This window comes from Podarcis filfolensis, assembly GCF_964270895.1.
Source record: "Podarcis filfolensis genome assembly, chromosome: W".
Classification (NCBI taxonomy): domain Eukaryota; kingdom Metazoa; phylum Chordata; class Lepidosauria; order Squamata; family Lacertidae; genus Podarcis; species Podarcis filfolensis.
In genome coordinates this window covers 16,902,378-16,915,935 of record NC_139619.1, presented here as the reverse complement: position 1 = coordinate 16,915,935, position 13,558 = coordinate 16,902,378, and the positions used below count along the sequence as shown (strand labels likewise).

General features: G+C 45.3%; 1 protein-coding gene across 8 annotated transcripts in view; it reads left to right on the top strand.

Annotated features, from left to right (window-relative positions):
* The first annotated feature begins 7,805 nt into the window (after window positions 1-7,805).
* LOC310753825 (zinc finger protein 711-like) overlaps window positions 7,806-13,558 on the top strand; it is an 82,329-nt gene continuing 76,576 nt past the window's right edge. For 3 of the 8 annotated variants that reach the window (XM_083595175.1, XM_083595170.1, XM_083595168.1), the window contains exon 1: window positions 7,806-8,121. The gene's annotated coding sequence lies outside the window, so the exon portion shown is untranslated. The remainder of the gene's footprint in view (window positions 8,122-13,558) is intronic. The other 5 variants (XM_083595172.1, XM_083595171.1, XM_083595169.1 and 2 more) reach the window with 3 other exon arrangements.

Here is a 13,558-nt window from a genome sequence, read left to right as displayed (position 1 = left end):
ATCGTTCGGCGGCATCATTTCCATCGTTAGAACCAAGTTCTCATAACTCCTGTCCAAAGAGCTTAACAGGGTATAAGATTTGAGTTCGTCTGGGAAGGGTACATTGAGCTGACGCAGCTTGCTGAAAATAGTCAGCATCTGAGCAATGTGGTCCCGTATCGATTCCCCTGGGGACAGCCTCTTCTCAAACAGAGAACGTATCACATGGATCTTTGCCCCAGCTGTGGTCCTTTGATGTATTCTAGTCAAAGCGGACCAAATTTGGTGACAAGTTCGCAAGCCATCAATATGAGGGAGTTGCGACGCCTCCATCGCCATCACCACGTGAGACAGCCTTTTTGTCTTTCCTCACCGCCCCTGCAGCCCTCTCAACTTCTCCAGCTGCAGCTCCGGGCGCAGAAAGAACTGGATCAGCCTGCGTACATTCCCAAAGCTGTTTCCCTTCCAGCCAGTAGTACATGCGCTTGCTCCAGTCTTCCCAATTTGAACCATTCAAGCGTTCGAAGGGCACGTTAAAAGTCTCATGGGCTTGCGGTTGCAGAGCAGCCATTTTTCCACACCCCGGGGCTTAAGCGTACTCACGCGTTGCTAGCCAGCCAGTCCTTTGAAGAAGCAGCCTCCTCTTGGCTCCACTCTTCACTAGGGCTCTCCCACTGCCTTTCCCTTTGGCAGGAGCTCAAAGCTGGCAGCCTTGCTTGTCTCCCTCCTCACACTTGGCAGGAAACACGTAAGATCCATAACCTGTGGCTATATATCTGCCGTCCAGTCGCGCTCCCGCTGCTCAACATCTGCTGGGGCGACCTGGGCAGAAAATGCAGAGTCGCAGCGGTCCTGCTGTCCGTGTGAGATAGAGGGATAAATCAAGTCCAGAGACAGTTCTTTGTTATCTCTAAAGTGTTTATTTACAGCAGTAAATCATCTGTACACCACCGGAACTTTCCGGCATCTTTCCTGTGCTGAAAGCACACACAGACTGTCTGCAGCGTCTGTCTGCAGTGTCTCTCTGCCTAAAACTGAAACCAACTCACAGACAAAGACTGTGACGCACGGCCTTGCGTAAAGGCCCCTCCCCAGATACAGGACACCAAGGAGTTTAACCCTATAGCCACCAAACTCTGCCCAAAGCCCAGGGTGCGCAGCGCTGCGCTCCCCGGGCTTTGGGCTGCAGGTTGCTATCCGCAAGCCTTCGGAGCCCAGCGGGAACTCCCGCCGCGCTCCGAAGGCTTGCAGATAGCTTCCTGAAGCCTGGAGAGCGAGAGGGGTCGGTGCTCACCGACCCCTCTCGCTCTCCAGGCTTCAGTGAAAGCCTGCATTCGCTCCATAGGACGCACACACATTTCCCCTTCATTTTTGGAGGGGAAAAAGTGTGTCCTATAGAGCGAAAAATACGGTACTTCATGGTTTTAATTGATTCTTTTCCAGCTACATTCATGTGTTTATGCTCCAGCAGAAATCAGAAGCATTTCCTAGGTTCAAGGCGTTCTGTGCATGGTTGGAGAATGCTCACAGTAAACGTATTGGCTGCTTGTTTACTGATCGAGGCGGTGAATTCACTTCTCAGCAGTTTGAAGCTTTCCTGACTGAGAAGGGAATCCAGCACAACCTCTCAACGCCTAGATCTCCATGGATGAATGGACTTTGTGAGCGAGCAAATCAAACATTGCTTCAAGGCTTGAAAACCTTGCTGCATTATACCAATCTCCCTGAGAAGTTTTGGGGGGAGTCTTTGAACTTGTTTGTTTACACTTATAATCGCAGACTGTCATCACCTATTGGTTGTACTCCCTATGAGAAGAGGTTTGGTAAGAAACCTTACATCAAGCACATGAGAATCTTTGGTTCTGACATGTGGGTCCACACCCCACAGAGCAGCAAGCTTGGGAAGCGTGGGGCACATGGTTTGTTCATGGGGTATGAAAAAGGTGCATACAGGGTATGGATGACTGACTCTAAGTCCATTAGGTTCACAAAGAGTGTTGAGTACAATCCTAAGTGGGGGAGAAATGTGGGAATTTTCCAGAGTCACTCAGAGGAAGATGAAGATGATGGGAAAAAAGCAGAACTCAATGCTCTGTCATTTTCACTCATGGATTGTGAATGGTGTTTCAGGACATCAGAGTTTCTGTGAAATGTCCTATACAAGTGTACCAAGACAATAGATCCTGTTTGGCTTTGCTGAACTCAGAGAGTTGCAAGCAAAGAACCAAATACTTGCAGATTAAGCTACATCGTGCAAGAGAGTGTATTCAGAAAGGACTCATTCAGGTGTCCTACATGCCAGGAAATGAAATTCCTGCTGATCTGTTGTCTAAGGTTGTTAACAGAGAACAACTTAAGGTTTATGTACAGAGGTTGCAATTGGGTTGAACCACAGGTTCTACAGGTTACACGGAAAGGGGGAGGATGTTAGGATATTTCCGTTCCACCTTAAACAGGGAGCAGGCTGTTGTGTGTCACAAACCTGCGTACTTCCTGCTCACAGGAAGTTTCTGTTTTGTATATAGCTTTTGTTTTCAGTCTGTTGCCTCGACACGGAGGCAGGCAGTCATGTTTTTCCTTTGTTCTGACCAACGTTGAATAAATCTGTAGAATATGCTCTCCTGGGTGAATCTTTCATTGTGGAAACTCTGCAAAAAGGGCGTGCACGAGTCCTGGAATGTGGACAGCTATTTCTGAGGCTCGTGTCGCTAATTGACTGATACTGTTTCCACGGGAGACTGGGAGACGACGTGGAGGCATGATGGCCTATGTCTCCCTGGCAGTATCCCAACAGCATCTTCATGAAGTTTTCTTTCAATTGATAAGAAGCTGTAAAATTTATATTTTCCCCCCAAAATTTAACCCAATCTTTGTATTCAGTTTCATAACCTAAATCTTGTTTCCACCTTAACATATTATTACTTTTGATTTCTTGATCTGTTTGTACATTATTTAATAATTTATACATTTTTGTAAGTATTTTTTGTTTACTCTGTAAGACTTCTTTATCTAACTTTGATACAGTGGTACCTCAGGTTAAGAACTTAATTCGTTCTGGAGGTCTGTTCTTAACCTGAAGCACTACTTTAGCTAATGGGGCCTCCTGCTGCCGCTGTGTCGCCGCTGCATGATTTCTGTTCTCATCCTGAAGCAAAGTTCTTAACCCGAGGTAATACTTCTGGGTTAGCGGAGTCTGTAACCTGAAGCGTATGTAACCTGAAGTGTATGTAACCCGAGGTACCACTGTATTTTATTTTCAAACCCTCTGCTTTTTGTACCTTTTTCAAAAGTCGCTTTCAATTGAAAATATTCCAACCAATTTATTCCCATCTTTTTTAATTCCTCATAAACTTTTAATTTTGGTTTTCCATTCATTTCTTCCACTAACTCTTTGTAGGCTGGCCACAGTTTTCTTGCATTATTCCTGAGTGTCGAGGTTGCCTCTACTGGGGAGGTCCACCACAGAGTTTTTTCTATGATTTTCTGCTTTGTTCGCTCCCAAACTTCAAATAGAGCCTTTTGCACTAAATGATTCGTAAATCTTTTTTGTACCTGTATTTTCCCATACATTAGATAGCCATGCCATCCATAAATTCTATCCCAACCTTCTAATTCCAAAATCTCCATATTTTTAAGTAACATCCACTCTTTCAACCAGCTCCAACATGCAGCTTCATAATATCTTTTTAAATCTGGAACTGCAAAGCCTCCTATTTCTTTAGACCCCGTCATAATTTCAGATTTAATTCTAGCTTTTTTCCCTTGCCAAATAAAATTGGCAAGGTCTTTTTGGCAGTCTTTCAGATATTTAGTCCCTATTATTATAGGTGCGGTCTGGAAGAGGAACAGAATTTTTGGGAGTATCATCATTTTAATCATTGATACTTTCTCCCATAGCGATAATTTTAATTTATTCCATTTTCCTAAGATTTCTTTGATTTCTTTGCATTTTTTTATATAGTTGTCTTTAAATAAGTTCATATTTTTATTTGTTATCCAAAGGCCGAAATACTTCACTTTACCTTCTATTTTTAACCCTGTTGTTTTCTCTAACTCTTCTCTGTCTTTCTCTCCCATATTCTTTGCCAATAGTTTCGACTTTTCTTTATTCAACTTAAAACCCGAAACCTTGCCAAATTCCTTCATTTTTTCTAGGGTTCTTTGAATACTTTCTAATGGTGCTTCCATCGTTATAATCACATCATCCGCGAATGCTTTAACTTTGTAGCAGTGGTTTCCTACATTTATCCCTCTAATTTCCTTGTCTTTTTTTAATGCTCCTAGAAGAGTTTCCAGCGCCGTAATGAATAACAGTGGTGACAGGGGGCATCCCTGTCTAACCCTTCTCTCGATATCAAATCCCTCTGTAATTTCATTATTTATCATTAACTCCAGATAAGTCTGAGGCACTGTTAGTGGGTGGTTCCCTAGACCAGATGAGTGGGAGATCTCCTGCTTTTGATGGGGTTACATTTCATCTGAAGGAGCAGGTTCATAGCTTGGGGGTACTCCTGGATCCTTTGCTGTTGCTCAAGGCTTGGGTGGCCTCAGTGGCCCGGAGTGCCTTCCATCAGCTTCCACTCAAAAGTGGTGGTGGTTTCACCAGCGATATGCTGCTGAGTGAAACCGACATCATGGTCTGCTCCTCATACTGGTCCTGGGCAATATATCGATGTATCGCCCAGGCCTAGTGAATACCCCTGTGTGTATCTTTGGCTCTCTGTCTGAGAGCAACTAGCTGACATAGAAACTTAAGGGGATACTCTGATTTGCACCCAAGTGTTTTACGTCAACATGAGGGCTGAGTTCCGCATACTCTTCAACCCTTCCAAAGGTTTAAACAGGTTCCTTGGTAATCATATTATTTCTTTGTTTTCACCTGTCACTGTACTTGTACCAATCTCTCCCTGTCCCTTTTACCCAGAAGAAGGTTCAGAAACCGTGTGAGACAGTATGCTTTGATTGAGCAGGAAAATGGTGCATGCCCATATGTCACTATGTGTGTGTGCCCTATATAATCAAAATCACTAATATGGACCAATTTTAGTATTTTTTTAATGGATTGGGTTTCAAGATTTGAAAACCATGGGGCCACATAAAATTCCAGTTGGATTTCCCCTGTAAATTAGACAATGTGCCCAAGGTACAAATTAGCCTTTTGCATCCCTTTTGGAGAGCAAGCTAATGACATAACCCTTAAGTGAAAGACCACAGCCAATGTAAAACTCCTACAGAAATGCCAAGGTGAATACATTTCTCTCAAGATATGTCAACACCTGTGCCAAATGGGAAGTTGCTTATGATAAATGAAAGCAAATGAAAGCCCTTCACAGGGATTCATAAAAAGGTGAATGCTGAGGAGTTAGGATGCGGAAGGCTAAATCTGCAATCTAGGGAACCAAGAAAAGCTGAAAATAAGAAGGATACTCCTTCCTGCTGAGTGTAAAGTATAAACCTTCAGATTAAGAAATGGAAAAGAAAGATGCCAATAACAATTGATAAGGAAAACCAAAGTTTTGAAAGAGGGAATTCATCTATTCCTCTCAGCTAACTTCTGCATAATGCCATTGTGTAATGTTATCCAGATGCTCTACTTCTCTAAAAAAACTATTTTTAGAAACCTGCAGTATGAGGAGCTCTTCATGAACACATGCACACACCAGGACATTCCCCCACATGCATAAAGTTACACCACTTAGGGAGGATATGAAGTAGAATTTGAGTGCTTTAGGGCAGAGACAAGGACTGTTTTTCAATAACCATGCCTCCATACATCTGTTTTGTGCCACCCTGTGTCCCACCACATGTTCACAGGATGCACATAAAATAAGTTGAGTGGGAGAGCTGGAAAAAAAAATCACATTAGGCAACAATGCACCACTTTGGTTCAGATAGCACATTGGTAGACAAGTCTAAAAAGCCCGGGGAACAAATTTTCATGGCCTTCTAGAGACTATAGTGGCTCCCGTACTAGAAGTAGTGTACTTAGTGTTAAATGTGGAATTGTATACCCGATTCTGACCAAACTAAGTCTCCTAACCAAAACATACATCAGTATCCCCTCCCACTGTATATAGGTCTCATGATTCAGGCTGTCACTAAGAAGAAGAAAATTATAAACTGTCTCATCAGGGCCTGAGTGTTACATATACTCGAGTGCAAGAAGTATCAGCCAAAGTAACAAATGTACCAGGCATAGGCAAACTCGAGCCTCCAGATATTTTGAGACTACAATTCCCATCATCTCTGACCACTGGTCCTGTTAGCTAGGGATGATGGGAGTTGTAGTCTCAAAACATCTGGCGGGCTGAGTTTGCCTATGCCTGAAATGTACTGGTAAACAATACATGAAAAATGGTGTGTGCCTGCTCAAACAGTGTCTCAATATCTTTGTAACATCAACAATAGATATTGATCAGTCATCTATTGCCGTAACCTCTTTCCATGGTTCAAGTGTTACAATTATTCAGCATCCTCAACATGAAGTAGATATGGAGGATGATGGCGACAGCATTCATATCCAGCAGAGGAGCCAGAAAATAGTCAACTGCCTCCCCGAATCTTACACTACTTTTCCTGCAACTGGTAAAGTGACAAGGGACCTACGTTTGCCAACTGTTAATCCATGCTACATTGATCACAATCCTGCCTTCGCCCCAAGGAAGTTTTATATCCTTGGCTAAACTCTGTCCTGGAGAGAATGCATATTCAAGACACACAAAGAATGGAGGAAGTACCTTGAGTATTCTTTGCTGCTTTTCATGCAAAAAATGAACCTGGTATAGGGAAACTAAAATGTAATGCAGCATTGCTTCCACTTTTAAATGACAAAATTGCAACACCAGCAATGGTACGTCATGTTATGGATATCATAATAATGGCAACAGCTAAATTAAATGGAAATCAAATGCCTGTATATGCAATTGGAAAGGAACTGCAGTGGAAGTTTCCTGACAAGTATAGTGAGGATCACATTATATTCATGAAGTGTGGCCTTCATAATGAAATGATGGTCATTAACTTACTTGGCAAGTGGTTAACTTGCAGTGGATTAACTGAATTAGTAACAACAATTGGAAATAACTGGTATTGTCAGTTCTGGTGTTGCAGAATCCTGCCTCACATTGTCATATGTGAAAAGATATTGATATGCTCATCAAGTTACTTTAACTGCATTACACTGTCTACAGGTACAAGCATTCCACAAAGCATGTGAAACAGATTCCACCATCAGTGACGTAAACATTGAACTATGGATTACGTGGAAAACATCTGAATGTCCTCAGTTCCAATATTTGAACACAATTATTGAACCCAAGTCCCTGCTAGTACAACTTACATTAAGTATTCACACATCTAACTTTAAAATGTTTGTGGATACTTTGACTCAGTTATGCTCTGAGTCCCATAAAAGGGGAGTTGGGCTGTTAAAGGCACCCCCCCCCCTATTTTCTGGTAATACACTTTTCTGGTAACAATACCTGTTAACTTCTCATTTTTAATAAAGGGTTCAAAACTAAAATTCATTTTATTTCCCTAAAAAATAAAACAAAAACCACCCATCTTCTTCATGCTTCTGGAGTTTTGTCAAGAGCAGATTCTGCCTTCCTACCTTCGGACTGACAATGGCGTGATAAAATGAAACGCAAAATCAAGCACTCAATGCATTTGGTTGTCGGTCTCCTTCCTCTCCCATTTTCCTCCACTGCAGTAAACGAAGGAGCCTTCAGCTTGCTTTCCTGCTCCAGCTCCCTTTCTCTCCCCACTAATGGCACGAAGGCATGGGCACAGCTAACTTCATTAACTTTGCTACGCGTGCTCAGAACACTGTCGGGAAGGGGGCGGGGCAAGTGAAAGAAGAACGGTGCGCACAAGAGGTTGATGCCCGCTCCTTTGTGACGTTTGTTTTAGCAAAGACTGGTCGCTAGACTATTGGGGGGAGGGGGAGAAGAAGGGATAAAGGGCGGGGGGGGGGAGAATGTGCGTGTGGGTTTGCGAGTGAGCAGGCCGCTCGCTCACCTGCAATTTCCTAAGCTTAGCCTGTGATTAGTGCAGGCCTCGGACCTGGCGAACCCCGGAAAGCGGCAGTCAAGTCCTCTTTTCTCCACTCCTCCAGCTCGAGCAGGAGCACGCCAAGCGAAGGTGAGGAGTGGGTGGGGGGTGCTCAATCGCGGAAAGGGGATTGTTGACAATTTTAATTAATTGTTTTTTAAAGGGCGGATGTGTGGGAGAGGTGCCAGGCTGCTTAGGCCCCAGAACAGGCCCCAACGCCTACCAACACTCACGTAGCACACCACTTTTTTAAATTTACTCCCCGCTTCACATGTAAACCCGCTCGGGCTTTACACCCAGAGGGGCGCGAGTGTGCGTTCGGCTTCTACTCCGCCGCGCGGTTCGACCCAGCACTGTAGCTGTCCCCGAGAGGCGGCCAGAAAATGGCGGCAAACAAAATGGCGGCTGTCAGAATCAGCGGCAGAGATAACAGAGAAGCACAGCTTACAGAGGCCTTTTTCTTCCTCTGCCTTATTCAACTTTTAGAAAACACACACCTCCCCCCGAAGTCTTCTAATAGCCAGTGGTTGCAGCGCCAGACAAACCTCGCTTCTGCGCCTTACAGTACTGTGGGATGTTAAAGACAAAACGGAAAGGGTGCAGGGGAAGAAGGAAGCGCCGGCGGTGCGGTTGTCAGGGGAGTTGTCGGCTGAAAACTCCTTCCTCTTTCCCCCGACATCCCACAGCTGATGGGAGCCTTCGTCGTCATGTCTTATCTCAGATCCCGCGCGAGGCATCGCTGGCTCTTTACCTTCCTCGGCCGTGCAACACTATCTCTGGGAAGGATGGGTACAACCCCACCCCCTTTTGCCCTACCCGCGCTCTAAAGAGCCGCTTTATTGTTTGCCCGTCCCGGGCGCTGATTGGAAGCGAGGGGAAGAGGAGCGTTTTGTGTGTGTGTATATAGGCACGCGGGTCTCCGCCTCATTCAAGCGCTCGGTTCCCCATCCCCTTTATTGAGTAGCCGCCACCTTGGAAGCCTTTGGAAAAAAGAATTTACGTTTTGAGCCCCACGACTTGGTTTGGGAGAGCTCTTTCCAGCCAGAAACAGTCTGACCCCTTCTGTGTGTTTACATTTAAGTTTTGTTGGGACTTGCCCATGTGCTTTTAAGTTTGCAGTGGTTTGCTGCCTTTACTTGCACATGTTTACCAAAAAAACCCCAGCTTAGTCTTTCAGCTTCTTTAAGATTAAATGCATCTACTGCATAAACTTTAATAATATAGACTACAGCCTACTTCATGAGGACTTGGGGCACATACAACCTGTATTTTCAAAATTCAACTTTTGTTTATTGGCCCACATGCAAACCACCACCACCTCTAAGCACCACCTCAACTGCCTCTCCCGATGCAGGTGGAACAGAGAGATAGAGCTGGGTGACATCTGCATATTGATGAAACTTCATTCCAAATCTCCTACTGACAGTTCCCACAGGCTTCAGAGCATGAGGGACAAGATGGAGTCCTGTGGGACACCACAGAGCAACACCCATGGTGCTGAACAGTAGCCTCCCATTACTATTTTCTGAAAATGGCCCTGTAAGTAGAATTGGAACCACTGAAGCACAGTTCCTCTGAGCCTCTCCAGAAGGATACTGTGGCCAGCAGTATCAAAAGCTGCTGAGAGATCAAGGAGAATGAGTGGGGTGGCACACCCTGCATCTCTCTCCAGATAAATGTCATAACTCAGTGTTATCAAGGCAGTTTGTGCCATGAAGTCGTAAAGCCAGACTGGAATGGAGCCAAGTAAATACAGTTTGCACACACTGGGCAATTGAGCACTGCATTTGCAGAAGAGTGAAAAAATGTTTTTATTTTAATTCTGGGGAACTTAAAAGTGAGTTAAAATGCCTATCCAAGAGACTTAAGAAATTCATGTGTTTGATGTCATTAAGAAAGTGCTAAGTTTTTTAAAAACAGAACCCCAAAATTGTAATGTGTTGTCTACTACAGCAGCAAAGGATTTTGACAAAATATAAAATGAGTCGGTACAATGCATAAACTGAATTAATGTAGTATTATGGTACGTACTGATATGTAATGGATTTTCATAATCTATTAAGTTCTAAACATCCTGCAATTGGAAATGGATATTCAGAAGTGAATCACAGCTATTTCAAAATAATAATTTACAGGAACGTTTACAGGAACCTGAGGTGGTCTTTTGTTACCTGGTGGTAGATTATTGCTCCAGCCTTTTCTTGTCGCAGTAGTCTTATACACCTGTTACACCACTTTTTACTATTCACACTAAATGTGTAAAAACAACAACAGAAATCCTTAGCTGTCAAAAATTGTGATTATAAAATTTAAATGAACCTATGGTATGATGTTCTTCACAGAAGGCTTTTTGTTCCAGTACAGTCTTCATGAATGGAAAGAAGGGAAGCCATTTTCGCTTCCTCTTGCAGCCCTCCTTCCCCCTCCCACACTGTTCCAAAGGCTCATCTAACCTTCTGGAGTAGAATTGTGTGGAAGTTGAGGAGACTGCAGAGGGAAGGGTAGTTGGCAAAAATTGCTTTCCACCATTTTCTGTTCATGAAAGCCTCCAGTGGCTTGAAAAGCCTTCAGTGAGTGGTGGAACACATTTGGATGCAACTCACTTAGTATTTCTACCTGGTAGGGCTGGGCGATATCTGGTTTTCAACATCACAATATATCACCAGCTAAATATTACAATATCTCGATATATCAAGCGCTATATATCTGCAGCGGCAGAGGGCCTTGCTCAACCTCCCTGTGGCAGCAGAGGGTCCCAATGTACCTCCTCACAGTGGCAGAGGGTGTCCTGCACTTCCCCGCAGCAGCAAAGGGCCTTGACACGCCTCTCCACAGTGGTGGAGGGTTCACCGCGCTTCCCTGCAGCAGCAGAGGGCTTTTCTGCTCCTCCCTGTGCCGGCTGAGGGTCTCACCCAGTGTTTGAAACTCCCATTGTTCTAGGTGCATTTTGCGACAGGGAATTTCATTAGGGTGAGCAATTTCTGAGCTCTGGGTGCAGTACTGCACCTAAGATTTCAGATAAAAACTGCATGGTGGAAGGAAAGGAGGAACTGGAGAAGAGACCCTCTTAAGAATATTAGGGGGGTGGGCTAAACCATGTGAAAAATGAGCATAAAATTTTAGCTGCAGTTCATTCATTTTCAGCTTTGTATTCTTCTTGTTTAAAAAAAAGTATGCCTGGACATTCCATTGTTCTGCTCATAACCTAGGTTGAAGGTGCCATTTAGCTCCTAGCTTTCATATCTCAGTTTCTAACACTGGTCCCACCATACCTCCCCAAAGTGGTGGAGGGTGTGCCATGCTTCCCCCCAGCAACAGAGGGCCTTGCCACACCTCCCCTTGGCAGCAGAGAGTCAGGCTATACCCCCTTGAAGCAGGCAGGGGGTGCACCACGCTTCCCTGCAGCAGCTGAGGCCCTTGAGGCTCCCTGCAGCGGAGGAGGGCCTGAACATGTAAGGAAGTAGTAGATTCAATAAAAATATTAAATAAACTTCCATATAATATACCATATTGGCCCGAATATAAGCCACACTTTCCCCCCAAATTCCAATTGTGAAAAGTCAAAAGTGTGGCTTATATTTGCGACCTTACGGTATCGCTGCTGAAACAGCTGCTCATGAGGGCCGTCGGGGGTGCAGGACAACTGCGCCCATCCCATCTGCGTCTCCTAAGCCTCCCCCGAGCCACTGTAAGGAAAGGGGAAGAGGGGAGGCTGCAGCAAAGCGGCACTGCTCCCCGCCCCCCGGAATCAGCCCATGGGGCAATGGCACACAGCCCGCCCACCTCTGCCAAGTTTCCCCAGAGCTGCCGTAAGGAAAGGGGAAGGGGAAAGAAGCCCGGGGGCATGGGGCAATGGCGCACAGCCTGCCTGCCACTCCCAAGCCTCCCTTGGGGAGGTAGTGCCACGAGGTGGTAGTGTTGGGAGGTGGGCACACTGTGTGCTCGGAGTCAATCGTCGGCTGCCCCCCATTCAGGGCAGTAGTGCTAGGAGGCAGACACGCAGCACGCTCGGAACCAGACGGCAGCTTGGGGAGTGGGCGCCCATCGCCCCCCCCATCCCCTGTTCAGTACAGTAATGCCGGGAGGCGGGCCACACCCACAAAGAAGCCTTGAATTTTAAAGGTGCGGCTTATTTGTGGGTGCGTCTTATATTCCAGACAATACAGTGGTACCTCGGGTTACATACACTTCAGGTTACATATGCTTCAGGTTACAGACTCCGCTAACCCAGAAGTATTACCTCGGGTTAAGAACTTTGCTTCAGGATGAGAACAGAAATCATGCAGCAGCGGCAGCAGGAGGCCCCATTAGCTAAAGTAGTGCTTCAGGTTAAGAACAGACCTCCAGAACGAATTAAGTTCTTAACCCGAGGTACCACTGTACGAAGTTGCATCTGCTTCCCCACTCAGAGGTCTGAGTGGAATCCGCATGCATAAGCCTTACTGAGATCAACTAAACTTCTACTTTCCTGGGAGTAAGCCTCATTGAATCCAGTAGTGCTTGCTTGTGAGTAGACACACATTTGCTTGCACTGCCTACGGAAAAACATCCTCCCCATCATTCTCACATAGTACCCAACCTCCCATTTCAGCATAAGTGTCAGGCTGCCAGGCAAGGCTTACCTTCCCCCTCTCTGTAGATAACAGTATGAAGTGAAAGCAGTCTTTTGCAGCAACAGAGAGAGAGGGAGAGGGGGGCTCCCACCATTCTTCCTCAGAGCAATACCCTTCAGTCTGGTTCCTCACATCATCCCTCCCTCTAAGACTCTCCTCCTCCCACCCCTCTTGTTTGGGTTTCTGGGGGTGTCTCGCATGAAACGTTTTTTGCAAATCAGGTGCATGCACATGCTCTGCATATTCCCATGAGTGCTTGGCTGGTCCATAACCCTTCCACCCAATCAAGTACTGTAATTCTTTACGTTGCTATCGAGAGTCCAAAATCTGCTCAACTTCATAATCTTCTTCTACACTTCCACTACAATGGGAGGGGGAGGAGTTTCCCTAGATGTCTGATACGGATGCACCAGCACCACTGGGGATAACATTGACCTGTGGAACATGGGGTGAATCTTCATAGATGAAGGTATTTGGAGTCTGAAAGTCACAGGCTTAATTTGGCCTGTCACCTCAAACGGACCCACTCTCTGATGATCTAATTTCTTACATCTGCCTCTTTGCGGTAGATCACGTGTTGACAACCATACCTGATTCCCAACTTTTATCTCCCTACCCGGTTGGCGGTGAGCATTTGCTGCCTTCTTATAAGCCTCTTTAGCATAGTTCCACCGTTCCTCCGGTAATTCCTGAATGGCTGCCAACTCTTCTAAAAATTCTTCCGTGGCAGGTACTGACAAGGTGTCGGTTGGGGATGGGGGACGGGAACGCACGAGGGTGGTAACCTTAATTTGCAAAGAATGGGGTTTGTTTTGTTGAAACATGCAGGGCGTTATTATATGCGAACTCCGCTAGAGGAAGCTTGGTTACCCAATTGTCCTGCTGGTAATTAACATAGCAACGTAGGTATTGCT